Below are 20,420 nucleotides of genomic sequence, written 5' to 3' on the forward strand. Positions count from 1 at the left end.
GCTACAATGTTCAGCCGTACAAGACGTGACGAGAAATATACCGAATGTCACATGATTTAACCAATAAGACAAGTCGTTCAAGAACTATGAGGGAACAGGTGAAAGTGTCCACTGTGTACTAAAATTAATTGCGATCCTACTTTAAGTTTGACGTCATCACAAGCATAAAGCGATTATTCACAGTTGACCATCGTGCTCTCTCGTGGTCCACCTTAGGATCGGCTTGTTTATTCTCGTCGAATTCTGTTCATTTGGCCCTAGTAACCATTACACAGGGTTGTCACTTTCCTTTGGTAGATAAACTATCTTTTGGACACGTATGGTATACCCAACGCGTATAATACCTGTAAATAATAATAATAATGTAAATAGTTATTCCTATTTCTTCAATCATGACTTTTTTGGTCAAAATAATAATACATATACTCTATAGCAAATCAATGTAGGTAAAAACTTAAAGATCCTGTAGATACTAGGACAGCTTAGGACACTAGGACAACACTAGGTCATCATCATCATTACCCTATAGATGATACACAGATTGACTCATGTTAATTTACGTATGGAACGTAAAATTACGTATTTATAGATATTTTTTTTCGAAATCGACTGCGCAATTATAACAACAAAAAAATCATTGCGGAATGCAATTTTATCGAAATATGCGTTTGCCGACAGTGGACCCTTTCTCCCTATCTAATCACTGTTAGCCCCGAGGCGCTTTTCCGATTTCACGGTTTGGAAGATGAATCTACTATCGGATTAAAATTGCGGGTTGCAATGAGAAGATTTTTTAATGATTGAAGTACTATTGGTGGCCCGGAAGCCTTTCCAGTTCCACCAGAACAGGTGGGCGAGCAAAGGCTCAGCCAAGAGGAGTGGGATTTGCTAACAGCTGTCCGAGCGCTTATGAAGAACTCAAGCAGCTGCTTCGCGAATAAATCTACTACGGGATCGGAATCGCGACCCGCTGAGAAGATCCGGCGAGAAACTCAGCGGGCTGATGCATGGGTTAGGTTGCACGTCGAACACTGATCCAGCGAGAAGCTTAGTGGGTTGTGTCTATGGGTAAAACTGCACAAACGGTGACTGGAACATTCGTGCGTGCTCGTCGTGTGTTTTGGTACAGAAAACTAGTAGGTATAATATAGACTAACAACTGATTATTCTTTGTAGTAGTTCTGACTTTCTCAACTAGATGGCGGTGTGCGGGGCTTTGCTCATGATAAGAGCTTCATATAATATGGATGAAGCAAAAACTTTGTACCTCATTTTACGAAAATTGTGCGGACGGAGGAGTATGAAATTTCCCACACTTATAGAGAATAAAGAGAAGGAGTGCAGAATGCTAATATATTTTTAAAATTATGCATAAAAATAGATTAAAGCAATAAAAATAAAAAACATTACACACCCTACCATTTATTAGACACACACGCATTTATACTCTTTTGTTTATTATTAGTCTGTGGTCTAATAATTAATTCATCTACTAGATCATCTGCTTTGTTTTGTAGGTCATTTATAGGTTCTAGGATCATTCGTAAAAGGTTTATTTGGTCCGTGCATGAATGTCCTGGTCTCTAAACCTTGCCTGCTCCTCTCTGAGCTCACTGTCAATAACTTTGGCCATCCTCATCAGTAAGATTTTGCAGAGAGCTTTTGAACAAATTGGTAGCAGGTTTATATACCCGTCCAGTTGGCACACAAGGAAAGGTCCCCCTTTTTTGGTAACTTGACGATAACGCCTTCTTTCCACGATGCTCCTCATCCTCCTCATCCTCCTCAGCATCCTCATCCTGCTCTCAAATACGTGATAACAGCGGATGTAGAATCTGGGTAGTGAGATTAACATCTGCCTTCAGTTCTTCAGCCGTAATGCCATCGCCACCGGGAGCGTTGCCAGATTTCAGAGATGTGATTGCCTTTATAATCTCGGTTAAATTAACAAACCGGACTGCATATTAGTAACACAGCTAAATTGTATACATTAATGTACATAAACACTTGTTAAATAGTATAACTATTCTTTGGTTAATTAAATTAAATTAAATTAAATATAATCAATATTATGTATCTATTATAGTTTTACATAGATAATATTATTATATTTGTGTGACGTAAAAATCCAGTTACGCAACAGATTTCTTAATAATTTGTGGTGATTGTATCCTTATAATAACAACGTCTTTCTTACTCCGCTACACTAGCTAAATCCAGATTTACCAACTATAATTACATCGACAGTGTTGACTATAAGCAATACATGCCTTACGCCTAAATTATCGGATGCACTAAGATAAACTACACAATATGTTTTGTTTTATCTAGAGTCTGTAATTATTATGGTATATAACAGTATCTGGGCAGTGTCAATAGCCGATAATGAAAATGTTCTCTACAAAGATCATAACACAGAATTATACATTCAGGTTGTCACAGATCAGAGTTCGGGAGCATTGACTTGATTTTGAATTTCTGAGACAAAACAAGAATTTAAAATAAACCACCCAAATAAATAATTGAAAGTCTAATCGCACACGAAGAAGAATAGATTAGTTGTGAGACTGGTTTGAATAAATTTATTATTTTAAAACGAATTAGTTCGATAAATAACACACGTTACTGGGAAAAAACACACTAACAAAACGAATTATTGTAAGTGATAGTCAATGTAATTTTTTTTGTTATTTTCTTATTTTTTGTTATATTAATGGACTAATTTTATAATAAATTGATGTTTTTTCTAATTGTCTAACAACTTACAGGAAAAATCTGTAGCGGATCATTTCCCAATTAAATATAAATTAATCCTAAGCAAGCAATCAAATGTAATCAAATCTTAGTTATACATTTTTTTTGTTGCTAATGCACTGTATATTGCACCTATAATTGAGGTGACATCTGCCTTAAGCTTTTGTCAGTTTGTCAATGGCTTGTATTGATGATCACTTTTTTTGGTGAAACTTAATAAATAAATAAATTTTAACGTTCTAAAACTGTGACAGAGGAGCGCGTGTCTAATAAAGATAGAATTATAAAATCTGTCTATATGTTTGAGTGTCGTGAAATTTCGATACCGATTTTCGTGAGATATTTTTTACTCGCCGTGTCACAATAATATTAATAAACAAATATCATAACTACAACCGTGAGATATTCTCACATAGGTTAATTAGGTCATCATATTGCGTTTACTCAACACACGAGAGATAAGAAGAGAGAAAGGAAGAAATCATTTATGCGCCAAGCAATATATTTTTTTGATTGCCCTTGTAGGCAGACGAGCATACGGCCCACCTGATGGTGAGTGGTTAACGTCGCCCATGGACTTCAGCAATGCCAGGGGCAGAGCCAAGCCGCTACCTACCGCTTAATACTCTCCACGAGCCTCGTTTGAAGAAGGACATGTCATAGCGCTCGGGAAATACCGTGGAGGGGAGCTCATTCCATAGCCGGATTGTACGTGGCAAAAAAGACCTCTGGAAACGCACTGTGGATGACCGCAGTGGCTCCAGGTAGTATGGATGAACTCTACTCCGGTTGCGGGCGGTGCGATGTTAAAAACACGCATAGTGAAAATGAGTTATTACATAAGTTAAAAACAGTGTGTATGCTTTGTATAGCAGACAGATTATCCTATGTGAGTGTAATTTCAAGCAAGATAAACGCCAATTTTGTTAATAATCGAATCTAGTGTCTTTAATTAAACAGATCTTGGGGCAGCTGACAGAAACTTCCGTGCATTCAAACATTTGTCAAAGTTGCTTTTGTCATGTAAACATAAATATTTAACGCTGGGGAATCCATTTACGGATACCCGGTCAAGGGGGGTAACGGACCGGGTTATGTCGGACTCCGGCGCCTCCTGAGAGGAAGAAGGGGAGAAGAGAAGAGCCGAGGTCCTTCACCTCCCCCAATTTCTCACAGGAGACTACGCCTTGAAAAAGGCGCGCTAAGCACTTGCCCCGCAGAACGACTACCGACTAAACCCCATCGAGCCCCACCACTCCGACTCCACGAAACCCACGGTACCGCACAGTGCGCGCCGAAATGTAAACATAAATATGCAAATTAAAAAATTGGCCGCCTTTATTTCTTTTTTTATATTTTTAAATAATAAATATACAAAAAAAAAACTATTAATTAAATAAATTATAAAAATCAAAAAACGCAACATAGTTCTCAAGTGAAGCTATATTTTCAGAAATAAATATTCTTGGATAATAACCATATTTCATTTAAATTTGAAGACACGGCCACGAGTAGTTCGTTGACATTTAAACCCGTGAAGCTTGCAATAGTATTTGTTTACCTCAATTTCAGTTAACTGTATACACTTCATAGACGGACAGCCCACTGAGTTTCTCGCCGGATCTTCTCAGTGGGTCGCGTTTCCGATCCGGTGGTAGATTCTGCGAAGCACTGCTCTTGCTAGGGTCAGTGTTAGCATTACTCCGGTTTGAGCCCCGTGAGCTCACCTACTAGTTAAGGTTACGCTGTAATAGCCTCTCAAGGGTATCAGCTTAGGTAAGAGAAAAAAATAATAATAAACTGACAATGTTAAAATAGGCATTTTAGTGTATATTGAAAATTAAAAAAACGAAGATTCCTGTCTATAAGTTTGTAAGACAAAACCGTGTCAGGTCTGCCGTGTGTGAGTGACGCGCTCGGGATTATCTGGCGGGCGGCGGGTGCGCGCACGCATCCCGCCCAGTCGCGCGCCGCCCGCCCTACACCACGCACACACCTCGCACACAGGTCAGTCTGCAACTGCATTCTAACGAAAATATCCTTACAGCATGTCACCTCGGCAACCGTATAAACGCGTACCTATCAAAGCTCGATTTTTATAATCTCCGCTGCTTCGGTGAATACGCAACGCCCGCGGATGTAATTAACCAAAACGGCATTTTGTATTAGCGTTTGCACGAGTTTTTAGATGTAACGGCACACAGATTATAAATAACGACCTGGTTTCTTTGGTGCAGTGATTGCGAGGGTATTCGCATTGATATTAATGTTTTTGTCGTGTCAAGTATACCGTTATTACATTCTGATAAACATCGTACAAATGTATTTTAATGTAATCTTCTCAATTAGTATCGTTGGTCATTAATCCTATTAATGTGCTAAGCTTAAACGTGACACTAACTTGAGTAAATAAACATATGACAAAATTCTTAATTCTTACGATGCTCCGCCTTATTCGAAAAAAAAAAGCCTTATTCGTTCGTCGATGATCCGTGTAAACACAGAAGCTCACGTAATCTGAACTTATTCGTATGAACTTAGCTTAAATCGAATAACAGAAAAACAAAGATTGTAATTTACGGTAATGCGATATTTGGAACATAATATTATAAAGCAGGTTTTCGAAATGTTTTTCTAAATTTTTATGCGTTGTATGTAGTGAATTACGATCTACCTAATAAATAAGCGGTTACTTACATATAGAACGCAGCAATGTCGTCGCTCAACTTGCAAGTTAAGAAAGCCTCATGTGTGTTGGGACATTGGTATTCTACGTATATTCTGGTATATTCTTTCATACGTACAATTGCCCCTCAGGTTGAGCCCGTGAGCTCACCTACCCGTCCGGACGTTGCTGAATAGCCCCTTAAACTATAAGCGAATAGGTAGGAATAATTGAAAAACAATTGCTTAACGATAGAAATAAAATGGTAACGCCTTCTCACTCACTACATCCCTGCAAACAGGACTCAATATATTTTGTTCCTGTAAATGAACTAAGCATAATATGAAAATTAGGTAGCACTAGGCTTCACATGAATGAAGGGTAAACAGGCAACAGTTTCATCAGTATCTTGTAAAATATAATCCAGCCAGTAACATGTTTGATTGTAAGATTTTTATTATATAGAATCGAATAGAAAATTATAATCTAGAAGCATAATGAAACAAGAATGAAATGAAAAGATATTGTTTTAAATTCATTTAAATCATGCCATACAAAAGTATTCCTACAGCTTTGGAATGATTCATTAAAAACCTAAACTAAGAATTGAGATCACGTTCAAAAGATTATACAATCATAGATAATATAATTATAATTAATGAACACTATATTTTGTTACGTAAACTCAAAGTTTTGGAAGCATTTTTTTCGGGCTATTTTTTGGACACTAACTGAGAAACAATTTATAATCTTTTATATTGACGAATAATTTTATTATTTTCAAATTAAATTGTTAAATTAATATTTAGTAATAACAAAAAACTCTAATGAAAATCGAATGATTTCCGTATCAAGAGAAGCTATCGAGACTCAACCAATTAGTTTATTAATGTCAATGTATCGTCACAATTACCTCTGTTGTCCGATTGATTTAGACAATTAAATTCTTCACTTTCATTGCGAAATCGGAAATTTTGTTTCCTATACGAATTTTAAAACAGATTTCGCCGCCGAAATGTTTTTTTTTTTCTTTTTCTTTAGCACTGCATTAAGTAAAATCCTAGCCACTATGATAATCATTGGTTTTAAAATACTAGAAAGACCATTATTTTACGAGAAAAGTTATTAAAGTTTTAATTTAATTTATAAATATCAAAATGGTGAACAGATGAAACTAACTATTTATGTTTAAAGAAGCTAGAATACTAGGATTGAAGTTCTTTTATTAATTTTGTCAACGTTTTTTTATTACCTTCTTGTTCATAAAAAATAAGGTGTGCTAAATAGCTATGACTAGATTATACACCTTATTCATCATCATTTTGATGCCTACTAAAAACTAACATTTTTCAACAATGTTTTTAATTATGGCTTCTATTCGAGATTATCCCAAAAATTCCTATAAACATTTAGTTGCTTAACAGTGAGGAAATAAACGGCGAAATCAATTTAAACTGAGACGGAACACTTTAGTGTTTCGTTTAAAAACGCATCAGTGAATACTTGGGCAAACTATCAAAACGAATTAAACAAATATACGTTATATTTACTTTAAGCAAAGCATGCAACAATTCACAGTGTAAACAAACAAGAAGTAGAATTAGCGGCGTGTTCCGTGAAATTTTATTTACATGTCTATGTACATCTTACCTAAATTATTATACAAGTTCAATAGATGCATATCAAAGATCGCATAAAAACTAAAAAAATATAGCTAATCTTCTATCTTCTACATATATAAAAAAGAATTTGAATTGCTGTTCGTTAGTCTCGCTAAAACTCGAGAAGGGCTGGATCAATTTAGCTAATTTTGGTCTTGAATTATTTGTGGAAGTCCAGAAAAGGTTTAAAAAGTAGATAAATATGAAAATGCTCGGAATTCAATAAAAATAACAATTTCGTTTTTTCTTTTGATGTGTCCCCCGTCGGACGGATTCCTTTTGTCTTTTATTTATCGATTGTGGCACTACGAAGTCTGCCGGGTCAGCTAGTAATTCATAAAAATTACAGAAACAAGTTTTCGCCTTCAAACTTTTAAAATTGCCTTCGTTCATATCGGTGTCAAGTTCGCGTTTCTAAATGTACCCGCAATTATTTTATGCGTTACAGTTTTGGTTTACGCGCTTGAGTTCCTCTGCTAACATCCAAAGTCGCACTAGTTCAAAAAATATTAGTAGCATGTAGAAAAAATGTCGTTGCTTTGAAACCAATATCTTGTAATTGTACCTTGTCCGAACTTGGGACTGTTTAGTTAATTTGTTTGCGTGTGTTTAGTTAAATTTCAATGTTTTTAAATCTAAACTGAACAGAAGTACGTTTTTATTGAAGTTCTCAAGCTAATTACACGTACACACAGGAATTAATGTAACGGAAACGAATAGAACCTTTAATGGATAAGCTTTTAAGGTAATTAATTTTCTTTTTAAATGCGAAGCAACTTTTGAAGTCGTCGTGGCCTAAAGGATAAGACGTCCGGTGCATTTGTATCTATAGCGATGTACCGGTGTTAGAATCCCGCAGGCGGGTACCAATTTTCCTAATGAAATACGTACTTAACAAATGAAGAAATAACATCGTGTAATAAAAAATCAAACCCGCAAAATTATAATTTGCGTTATTACTGGTGGTATGACCTCTTGTGAGTCCGCACGGATAGGTACCACCACCCTACCTAATTCTGCCGTGAAGCAGTAATGCGTTTCGGTTTGAAGGGTGGGGCAGCCGTTGTAAGTATACTGAGACCTTAGAACTTATATCTCAAGGTGGGGAGCGCATTTACGTTGTAAATGTCTATGGACACCAGTAACCACTTAACACTGGGTGGGCTGTGAGCTCGTTCCACTTAGCTAAGCAATAAAAATAAATAAAAATAAAAACTTCTTAATTGGTATGCCTTAAAAAAATGTTTTTGGTCCTAACTAGATTCTAAATGTTGAAAATATGACTTTTCCACACACACACATAATCAGATGGATCACCCGTTAGTGAGCATTTTTATTGCTTCGTCTCTTGTGCAATACACTGCACGATTGTAATCAGTTTTAGTGTTGGGCAAACACATAAACCAACCGAATGCACCCGTTGATACGTTATTCTAGTATTTCTAACAATACTAGTGGAACCCGGTCACGGTCCGCTGTGACGTTAATTGTATTACATCTATTGAATTTTTGAAACTACTCATACCTGAACTATGGCTGTACTGTGTAGTGCATGTAATATGGCTGCCTATGAATACACTATAGATTAACGATTTAGGAACTTACAGTAAAAACATGTAAACATTCATATATTTTTTGTTATAATATATAGATAGATCTTGTATGGATCAGCTTGTTGGACCACTAAAGTGGCGGATGAAAGGCGATTGGATGCAGCAGAGATACGAATGTTGCGATGCATGTGTGGAGTAACGAGAATGGATAGAATACGGAATGAATATGTTAGAGGAAGTCTGAAAGTGACACCTGTGACAGAGAAGCTGAGAAGTGCGCGTTTGGGATGGACATGTGATGAGACGAAATGAAAATAAGGTTGGTAAGAAAATGTTAATTATGAATGTGGAAGGATATAGAGGAAGAGGAAGACCTAAGAAGAAATGGACGGATTGCGTGAAAGACGATATGTAAGAGGGGAGTGAGCGAAGAAATGGTATATGATAGAAGAGTATCGAAGGAGAAAACATGTTGAGCGAAGAAATGGTATATGATAGAAGGGTACGGAAGGAGAAAACATGTTGCGCCAACCCCAGGTAACTGGGAGAAGGGCAGGATAAAGATGATAAAGATAGATCCTATTGTATCAAATATTCCTTTTTCTTCGAAACGCTTAGAGTAGCTCATGGCCATAATAAAAATGCCAAAACTATATTTTTTTTATTGCTTTAAATGGGAAAACTAACGTTTGCCTTTATATGAGGCCCGGCTTGTTACACGTTGATTTCATAAATCTTGATTCATGACATGCGAAGCTCCAAGTGGAACGCTCGAATCCTTTGCAAGAAAAATTAGTAGGAAATACATATAATAATGTGCCGCCATTAAAACTTGTGGATAATTAGGGACAGGGGGTTGTACAATTGAAGCAATTGAAAAGACATTATTTTTATCACGCATGCATTTAACGAATTTAGTAGAAGGGCCTAGAGGTGACTGGAGTCACGTAACCATAGACCCAGATAAATAGGCGAAGATACTACTACTACCATTAGTAATGAAAGATCCACTAAATACGAACCATCTTCAGAATTGAGATCACAATATAAATAGTAACGGAACACCGGCTACCTGAGTTTATTTAAATTAGCATAACGCAAACATGAAAATGATTAAAATGCCTACTGATATTTAGGTTGCATCGAGTAATAAACGTAATAATCTGTTTGCAAAATTACTCGAAATGGTTTTATGTGTAATTACAGTTACGCAGCGGCTACGATTTTATATTACATATTTGATTACGTTGCCTTTTAATTAAGCAAGAACTATTGACATAGTAAAATAACGTTGAAAATAACAATCGCGGGATTGAACCCGAAATAGGTTAATATTCTTGTCCACGAATGGAGTAAACGAGAGGAACCACTAAGAATTCTACAGAAATAAACTTTTAGGCGACGCGTAAAGATCAACAGGTCATCTTAGTGAAGATTCATATAATGGTGACACTAGAAAAAAATATATATTACTAAGATTTTTTACATCTGCATAAATTTAAAAGAAAACAACTCGAGGAGTCCACAGTCTGAAGAGAATGTGAAGGTTACTTTTTTACGTGACATAGGTACTAAACTCTCAAATATTCCAGTTATTATTCAATAAAATGATCATTTTATGTTTAGTTTAGTATAAGAAAATCATTTTATCACCTACATCCTAAAATCATTGCGTTTATTCACAGTGCGTTATTAAAGTTATATTGTACACCGTACCTGTAGCTACCTGAGCGCTGTGGGATGTCTTTCTTCAAACGAGGTTCGAGGATGTCCATAGCGGTATATAGCTGATAGAAAATGACTCCGGCATTGTCGACGTCCGTCCATGACAGTGACGATTTGATGAACCATTTTTTTATTAATATAAAGACAATTGAAAGCGGATATAATCCGTCTTTTAGTTCTTTGTATAACTGTATACGAGGCAGTCAGTGGAAAAGTGACTTAACCCACAATAAATATTAGCCTATCCATTAAGCACATTATTTTCTACATGGATACTAAGTTTCAAGTCAATCGGATGCATGGTTCAGTAGTTACAACGGAACATCCGTAAAAACCATTGTAGATTTATATAGGTATATTAGTATAGATTCAATTTTCATTGTATGTTATTCTTGATTTGGCTTTAAAACACATTTACTTCGGCAAGTTAACGTTCTGCATGCACAGACCCTTGATACACTGCTAATGTTCTCGTAATGGATGCGCGGACATTCGTGATTTATACTACGAGGACTTACGCTTCAAATAGTTAAATGGTATTATAATATAATACTTGGTCTTTATGTTAGGCTCAATTAAGATAGGTCGAGCTTAGAGCGCCATATTTGCATAGAAAATTGTATGGTATATTGATAATAATTAAATATATCTCGATGAAATATCAATGGGCTATTATCAGTGACGAGCTCATGTTTTTGTCAGCTGCTAACGGCATATTTTAATGTCACAAAGTGTGACATAGCCTGCTGTCAAACTTGTAAGATGGAATAACAGTAATACTCACAAAACTTCTTCGCGGCAGAAACATTTTTTTTTTTATTGCTTAGATGTGTGAACGAGCTCACAGCCCACCTGGTGCTAAGAGGTTACTGGAGCTCATAGACATCTACAATGTAAATGCGCCACCCACCTTGAGATATAAGTTCTAAGGTCTCAGTATAGTTACAACGGCTGCCCCGCCCTTCATTTTCATCATATCCTCCACTACATTATAGTGGCGACCTTCTCTTATTTGCATTTGCACGAAGGTACCTAACTACCTAATTACCTCACAAACTGAAAGATTGTGCGATAATAGTAATAAATTAAAAATGGAACCAAACTGTCTACACATAATAAATATATCATGCTTTATATATAATTAATTAAATATATATATTGTATTTCATTCACTAAAAGAATAATACTTTGTTTTCCTTTAACCTTTATCGATTTGTACTTATTATAGATGATAATAAGTACAAATCGATTAATAAAGTATTAGTATCTTAGTAGTAGATTAGTAATGTGTTTAACAAATAAAAACAAAAATACCAAAAATTGATTTCGGTCCTAGAATAACATCTCAAAGCGGGAATCTTTGTATTAACACTGTCGCTCGTCGGTGACCAAACGGATATAAACGAACGGGGATTTATAAAAATAATTTGTCAGGATATGGCACTGCATCGAAATGTGGCTCTGGTTTATTTTTAACTCGCGTCGTGGTTTCAGCGAGTCCACGGTTCGTAGTTCCATCGCATATTTTGATGTGAATATCATAAGGAATATCCCTTAATCATTAATATAGGGATAGGGATAGTAGGTTTTTCAATTGTATATCCACCGCAGGTAGCGGTATTTTTTAATACGCTTTTATTTATATTTTTTTTATTTATAATTTTTATTTATATTTAATTATAATATAATTAGCTTCAGACGTATGTATGTTTGTAACGGAATCTTTGAAACGTCGGATTAACTCGAAATTTGGTATACTTATTAAGGACCGATGACAATACAATATTTAAAAAAATATTGAATTTACATTGTCATCACGACAATGTGATCTAAAAATGTTTATATTTTTTTTCATACTTGTTTGGTGGGTGGCCATTCCAGCTACGTCCGAACGGTGTCAAGAGGTGAAATTTCTTGTACGAAATTCATGACAAGAAATTGTAATTTAATAAATTTAGATTTCGCAATTTATTAAATACTAGTTTTAGCCCGCGACTTCGTCCGCGTGGAATAGTTACTTTGGCGTATATCTATCTACATATAGCGTAAGCTCTCAAAAGGGAAAAATACCCCGATTTTGAAACATTATTTATTGGTTCTCCGCTTGGTCCTATTAGTCTTAGTGTGATGTTATAACCTATAGCCTTCCTCAATAAATGAGCTATCTGACACTAAAACAATTTTTCAAATCGGACCAGTAGTTCTTGAGATTAGCGCGTTCAAACAAACAAACTCTTCAGCTTTATAATATTCGTATTGATCATATGCTTTATTCCTTAAAACGATCGTCCATAAACTGTTTAATATCGTACACCTCAATCAGGTAGTTTCAATAAACAACGAATAAAATGGAAGTTTAATGTGAAACAGATATTTAGACAACTAGATTTTGATGTGAATGGTGTGGCAGGACCTCTTGTGAGTCCGCACGGGTAGCTACCACCACGCCGCCTATTTCTGCTGTGAAGCAGTAATGCGTTTCGGTTTGAAGGGTGGGGCAGCCGTTGCAACTATACTTGAGATCTTAGAACTTATATCTCAAGGTGGGTGGCGCATTTACGTTGTAGATGTCTATGGGTTCCAGTAACCACTTAACATCAGATGGGCTGTGAGCTCGTCCACCTATCTAAGCAGTAAAAAAAAACATTTATCATTTGTACAATTTTCTCGTGCTAGCCAGCCAATCGGTAGGGAAAAAAATGTACAAAATTTTATGTTCAAGACCGAAGCTTACCAATAAATACTAAGTATAATGTCAGGTGTCCTAATTCAAATGAATTTACTATTTATTTGTTAAGTTAGTCAGTCGCATCTGAAATCAAATCAAAATCTCCATTCTAAAACTCAAAATCGAACTTTACAATTAAATTTTCGGAACATTTAAATTCCGAAATCGTTGTTAAAACCAAAGACAATTTCTTGTAATTTCAAAACTCGTCTTTAATGGTAAGTAAAAATGTAATTTTCCTGATTTCCCAATAAGATGAGTACTAATTTTTTTATATATAATAATATTATAGAAGTTCAATCAATACAAATAACCATTGCAATTTTGTATCAGCTGTATGATTAATGAATGAATCTTGTACAATAATAAATCGTCAAGAAACGCGTGGGATGGTTGGTTTATGTGTCACCAGAATTTATAAATAGTTAATACTCAGAACAGGTGAAACGCTCCTGTTGTACTATTATAACAATATAACAATTTGAAAACGTTTTGACCTTCGTGCAATTTTTAATCTTGATGATGTTGAAATGTACAGGGGGCTACAAAAGTGCATCTGAACCTATAATTAATGACATCTGTTATTACTAAATCCGGCCACCAAACCGTTGGTCGGATCAGATAACTGCGCTCACTGGACTCTCTGTTACTAACGCCCTGAGAGAAGCCGAAAACCGAAGCAAATGGAAGCTGAGGGTACAAAGAGCCACGAACGGCTTTCAAGGATACGACCTTCAGCAATGAAGTATTCGACTAAGAAGAAAAAGAGTTATTACTAGGATATTACTAAATAGTGACAGCAGTAATTAGGTGAAAACAGAACTAAATTTATGCTTATATTTCGGGTGATTAGCGATTATCGTTCTAGTGAATAATACTACTAACGCATTCTATTATTTTTTTTCTAGTAGCAAGTAAAGTGATATACATAGATTAATTAAGTAGCTAAAACAGTTTATTACAATTTTCTCCTTTGTTTGTCCACCTATTTTTTTTTTGCTAACGATCTTTCTGCACACACTTGACAATGCGCAAAGAGTTTACAAAAGGGTCATGGTATTTTTATCCGGATAAAAGGACTATTCTCGAGGCATGATTAAATTTATATTAACATGAATGAAGACAAGGGTCAAATGTAATACGCAATTATCTGGTTCAGCAAAAACAATTCTTAAATGTAAGATTGCTCTTACGGCTTTAAAGGTTAAGACTACTCTAGACTAGCCAGATATTATCTGTTCTGTCTATATTGTCTGTATCTGTAATTATCTGTATCTATTACGTTTGGGCGGCACGCTGTAAATCTTTTTTTGTTTTTTTTTTAACGGTTAACTATTCATTTCTTAGAATGTATTGTCTTTGATTGCGAGTTCTTTACTTGTACATAATATAGGCCAGTCGGGTACCGTGTCGGTCACTACGCATACACACAACAAATTGACGACTCTTACAAAAGATAAAGCTATAATTAGAATGATTTATTTTCGGCTTTAGAGAATCTGGCTTTCTTCCATATCATAAGAAAAGTTCAAAGATTTTTTATGGAATTATCAATGGACGATTAGATTGTATTGTATATATTTGTATGTGCAGACGAAGCTCTAGCTCTCGGGCGGTCTGGTGCTGACCGGTTACTGGAGCCCTTGGACATAAGACCATAAATGCCACCGCCTACGCGTCTTATATGAAAACCATAGCCATCAAACCGCAACACATATATTTTCGTGGAAAAACGACTAGTTCTATCTAGAACAAAGCAGTATAGATAACTGCCGCATGAACAGAATTATTGACATTATACGTTTTCTTTCATCTATTAGGAAATTTACTCGCCAAACTATTCTCTAATTAATGTAATGTAATTTTTAGATCGGCATATGTGTGCAAATTTGTGTTTTTATTAATTCCCTTTTTTTAAGTAGTATTTAAGATGAATATGTGGACTGCAGGAGTGAAATTCCCATTTCGACAAAGCGGCACGATGCGAGAATCCTCTCATCGTGGCCGCCGGTAACTACCGGTAATTGCCGATCCTGCAGACCGAATGGTAAACAGTTGACGTCGCCCAAAACACGTCATCTCGGATCCTCCCGATCCACTAACGGTGCTTATAGGTAGCTACCCCATGGACCGGTCATCTTTCTCGTCGAACCCACGTAAATTAACCCACAGACACAGCCCACTGAGTTTCTCGCGGGATCTTCTCAGTGGGTCGCGTTTCCGAACCAGTGGTAGATTCTGTGAAGCACGGCCCTTGCTAGGGTTCGTGTTAGCAACATCGTTAGGTTTGAGCCCCGTGAGCTCACCTACTACCCCGGTGACGCTGATATGGTCTCTCTAGACCATCAGCTTGGGTATAAAAAATAAAAAAATGTATTAGTTATTTTTTTATTTATTGCTTAGATGGGTGGACGAGCTCACATACCACCTGATATTAAGTGGTTACTGGAGCCCATAGGCATCTACAACGTAAATGCGTCATCCACCTTGAGATATAAGTTCTAAGGTCTCAGTATAGTTACAAAACGGCTGCCCCACCCTTCAAACCGAAACGTATTACTGCTTCACGGCAGAAATAGGCGGGGCGGTGGTACCTACCCGTGCGGACTCACAAGAGGTCCTACCACCAGTATAAGGTGGTAAATTAAAGAAAAGCAAGCCGTTTTCGTTTTTCCATGAGTTTTACAATGGACCTTACCTTGCCTCTAAACATACGATTGTAGTACAAGCAACAAATAATAATGTAATCGAATACGCTTATAACAATTAGCGGAAATGAGATTAGGTATAGTAAAGTCAAATCTGTATCGCGTTCGTTGCTAAAACGTAATAAAACTTGCGATTCTCACCCTTCCGTGCGGTCTAGCCAGGCCGACTGAAAAAATAAACACAGCGACGTCACCTCCACGTGGATGTCGTCCAAAGCGTGTGACTAACGTTGTACCTGCACTCGACACATCAAACATTCCGTTGATATTTTAGAAACTGTATAATATAATAATAAAATCGTCCGTCATAAATTTTGGTCTAACGTAATTCTTACATGGATATTAGACAAATGTCGGTCGCTTCTTTCGAAGACTTTTCAATTGTATATTATACTAGCTGTACCCGTCCGCTTCGCTGGGCGTTTAAAATTAACATTATTATTTCTCACCCCCACAAAGATTCTCATCATTAACGCCCCCGCAACTGGTGTAGGGAGTCCAACACTCACATAAATATTAGCCTATCCATTAAGTACATGTATTTTCTACATGGATACCAAGTTTCAAATCAATCGAATGCATGGTTCGGTAGTTATAACGGAACATCCGTAAAACCACTGTAGATTTATATATTAGTATAGATTATATAATAATATAATATAAAAATAATATAATACTAGCACTGAAGAAGGCTTCGTAATCGAAATGAAAATTAAATCTTCAAAAGGAACAATTTTGGTAATTTTTAAACGTCAACTAGAATAATTATGTCAAAATACGTTCCGGTTTTTTTTTCCACGGTACGGAAGTTCGTTTACAGGAAGATAATAAAATAGTTATTAAAAAATTTATTTAAAACGGTTACGTCTTACAAATTATCCTATATATGTATTTATATCAATGTGAATAATCCAAGCCGGTAAACTCTCATAAAATGTAAAATTTATCTAATACAATCTTGGGAATAGCACTAAACTATGCACTAACACTAAAATACGAATCCACAAAAACTGGGAAGAATAGAGCTTTAAAACCTACATTTTTGTTATGTCTAAGTATAGAACTAGATTCCTTAACGACTATCAAAATCAAATAAAACACTTTTGTCTATACACCACCGCGCCGTGTTGAGATTAACGCAATATTCAAAACTCACAAGTCATAAATTATAATCACAATACATATTATTATATTCTCAAAATATATTCAAGTCGCTTCAGATTGTAATTACCGAAGGCCAAGCGATAGCGACAAATGATTTTTTCTTAGAAAAGTCACTCGTGTCCTCCTGGCACGGCGCACTCGGGAAGTGAACCCAGCCCCATTTCAATCGAGGCAACAACCCGCACCGAACCCGAGTCTTTGACACTTCGCACTCGGCAGTAGGCCGTTTATTTTCGTAATGTACTTTCGACAGAAATAAATCTACTAGTTTCCTATGACGCGATTGTTTGATTTCACATTCGTTTGAAGTTGTTTTGACTTGCATTAGTTAACCTCTTGTATGTACAACGCGCAATTTATTAATAGAAAATCTAAAGAAACAATAAATTCGGTTGCTACGTTGAAACTTTTTGAAAAAAAAAAAAAAAAAAAAACTTTGTTGTAGTTAACAATAAAAACCAAGGAACGTCACATGACACGTTAAAATTATAGGTTATAATGCAAATGGATTTATTACTAGTGAAAAATTGAGTTTATATGGCTCAATTCCAATTAGTTTTTTTTTTCTCTTTTTTTTTTATTGCGTAGACGAACCGGTTCAATGGTTTTATTTGTTGTAAGCACCGCCACTGATCACGTTGATTCTCAGTTCAAATTAGAGTCATTACTTTATTTATGCATTTAATGCGAAATAAAAGTATTCGAGTGAAAACTCGGATTTCTTATAAAAGATTTCATAGTTCTAGATAGCCAAAACACAATTTGATAGAGCAAATCGAACGCAAGTGAATTATATCCAACGAAAAAAAAAAAACAACTTCATTGAGCGTGGCGGCGCGGTCGTATATCTCAAATAAATAACGAATAAAGAATTTAAATTTGAAACAGCCGTAAATCCTCTGCTCGTCACGAGGTGGTTTGTTTTCAAGTACAATATTCATTTGGCCTCACTGTTTTTTTTATTCAATAGAATAAAATCCTTATTCTATTACATATGTGTGTGTCCAACCGAAAATTATTCGGTCGCTAATTAAGTTGACGCTATGTTGAATAATAATAAATCTATCAGCTGTTATTAAAATGTCGAACAATCAGACTAAGTATTTCTCTTACAAAATACTCTTAACCTTAACATGAACCACCTGATAAGAATTACATTTTTACGCCCACCTTGAATTTAATCAGCCAAATGTATTCAACGACCACTTCTCAAATACATAATAGAAACATAAGAACGAAGTCTTAATTCCGCCGATACCAACAACCGTCTTACACTTCAAGCTTTGCATTGCCACAGAAATGAGAGTGTTAAATCGGAAAGTATGTGAATTCTACTAAATCATACAAAAGGGCTAAACTACCCCCATCTTCCAACGAAAAGCTTAAAAGTACTAAGATTAGTACACATATACGAGTAATATGTATGTATATATGTAACTATATTTAAAAAAAAAACAACAAGCCGGTTTCATAATACCAATAAAAAATTAAATATTATAATTCAAATCGATCAGAATAATAAAACGTGATTTTAAAAAATAAATATAAAATAAACGATCATATTATTTCGTTAATTTCACATAAAGTCCAAAAATACTCGAGCTCGATGTTTTTTGGATTTGTTCACTCCATACTGTTTTAGGAAAACAGAAAATTAAGAAATTACAAAAGAAACAGCCGAAAATATCGAATCTTTCGGGGGGGAAAACTAAAAAATAAGAATTGCTACTTCGGATTTCTGTCAACAGATGGCGTAGCAAGTTCCGCACGTCATAAATATTAATCTAACCTTTATTAAAATTGACACCGTCTGGTACAATGATATGTTAATTTGTTAAATTAATTGAACGAATTGCCTTTATGTCTGGAACTTTCATAGCTAAATCCCTAGTGACTAACTATAAAGACAACATTGTGTACAGGAGACACAATGAATGTGTTATCCCGTGATAAATGGTCTAATGTTTTCTCTTTGAATAATCACGTTGTCACTTTAATTATTACTTAACGCTCACACTTAACGTGTCTCTCATAATTCTCAACAAAATCTGTTAAAATTTATTTAAATGACACACAATTTCTTTATTTGAGAACTTTAATATAAAAGTGACAGCTTATTTTGAATTTAGTTTAAATTTTTTTTTATAAATAAATACAAATAACGATCCTATAAAAACAAACGAAACCCATATTTAATTTTCTGGCACAGCGACCGGTGTCTGATCAACTTTTTCATTTTGTATCTAATATCCTCGAGCTAAACACGATCTCGGCTACTTTCACTGGCAGGTTAAAATGTTGTCTATTGCTAAACGCCACGACCCAAGTAGACAACAGGTCGCCATTTTTTTTGACAGAAATTGTATCAGTTCCGTTAAATTTTTTGTTGACCATAATTATAGATGCTAATAAAATTTGAGCTCTGAAAGTTGATCTTAAGATAACGATTTTTATTATTTAATTATTTTTTTGTGTTTTTTTAGGTTTACGAGAAAATAATGCTTATTATTTATTGGACTAACAAAGATTCTCTTTATCATCAATTCACTTTGTTGACGATGGCCCATAAAATATCAGAGCAGGCAGACGTTGGAACCACTTATATACTTCACAAGAACTATCCAGCTAAATCACAGGAGGCAATTACTTGATTTAAACGTGTTCATTCCGTAATTTGCTATTCCCGTTGAAATATTACGTAATTAAATAGTGTCACACTGAGTCCTTTGTCGTGTCGGAACGGTACGACATATCGCTGGCATTGCACCGACGACATATTTCGAATAGCTCGATTTATGTTTTCTTATTACTATGAGATGAGATAATTACGCGTGTGTCTAGTTGCGAAACTTTGAGTTCTATATGGATGAATTCTAAGTGAAATAGTGTTTTGTTTAACTTAGTAGGTTTTCGCATAGTTCACAAACAAGTAGTTAATTTAAAGTAATCATAATCCTAACACTAAAATTGTACGGGTTGATAGTTAAATCTAAATAAAGCTGTAGGTATCTTGTTGACTTGATGGCAAACGCCTCCTCAGACTCGTTCTGTTTGTGTCAATCATTGGCAGTTTTCACCCAAGCGCCACCATTAAAGCCTTAATCTTGTTCACATATCGTCACTTGGAGCCACTGCGATCATCGACAGTGCGTTTCCAGAGGTCTTTTTTTGCCACGCACCATCCAGCTATGGAATGAGCTCCCCTCCACGATGTTTCCCGAGCGCTATGGCATGTCCTTTTTTAAAATAGGCTTGTGGAGAGTATTAAGCACTGCAGTAGGCAGCGGCTTAGCTCTACCTCTGGCATTGCTGAAGTCCATGGGCGACGGTAACCACTCACCATCAGGTGGGCCGTATGCTCGTCTCTCTACAAGGGCAATAAAAAAAAAGTCACACGTCCTGTCTAGTTTTATTTACTTGTTTTTGTTTGCCTAGTGCGAATTTTTTGACGTTTTCGATACC

General features: G+C 35.6%; 1 protein-coding gene across 2 annotated transcripts in view; it reads left to right on the forward strand.

Annotated features, from left to right (window-relative positions):
• The first annotated feature begins 4,672 nt into the window (after positions 1-4,672).
• The window catches only part of LOC101739187 (uncharacterized), a 98,209-nt gene continuing 82,461 nt past the window's right edge, over positions 4,673-20,420 (forward strand). Inside the window, exon 1 of one of the 2 annotated variants that reach the window (XM_038010660.2) lies at positions 4,673-4,761. The gene's annotated coding sequence lies outside the window, so the exon portion shown is untranslated. Of the gene's footprint in view, positions 4,762-7,497; positions 7,826-20,420 lie in introns of those variants that run through there. The other variant, XM_038010656.2, reaches the window with a different exon arrangement.

The sequence above is a fragment of the Bombyx mori genome, chromosome 1 (assembly GCF_030269925.1).
Source record: "Bombyx mori chromosome 1, ASM3026992v2".
Taxonomy (NCBI): domain Eukaryota; kingdom Metazoa; phylum Arthropoda; class Insecta; order Lepidoptera; family Bombycidae; genus Bombyx; species Bombyx mori.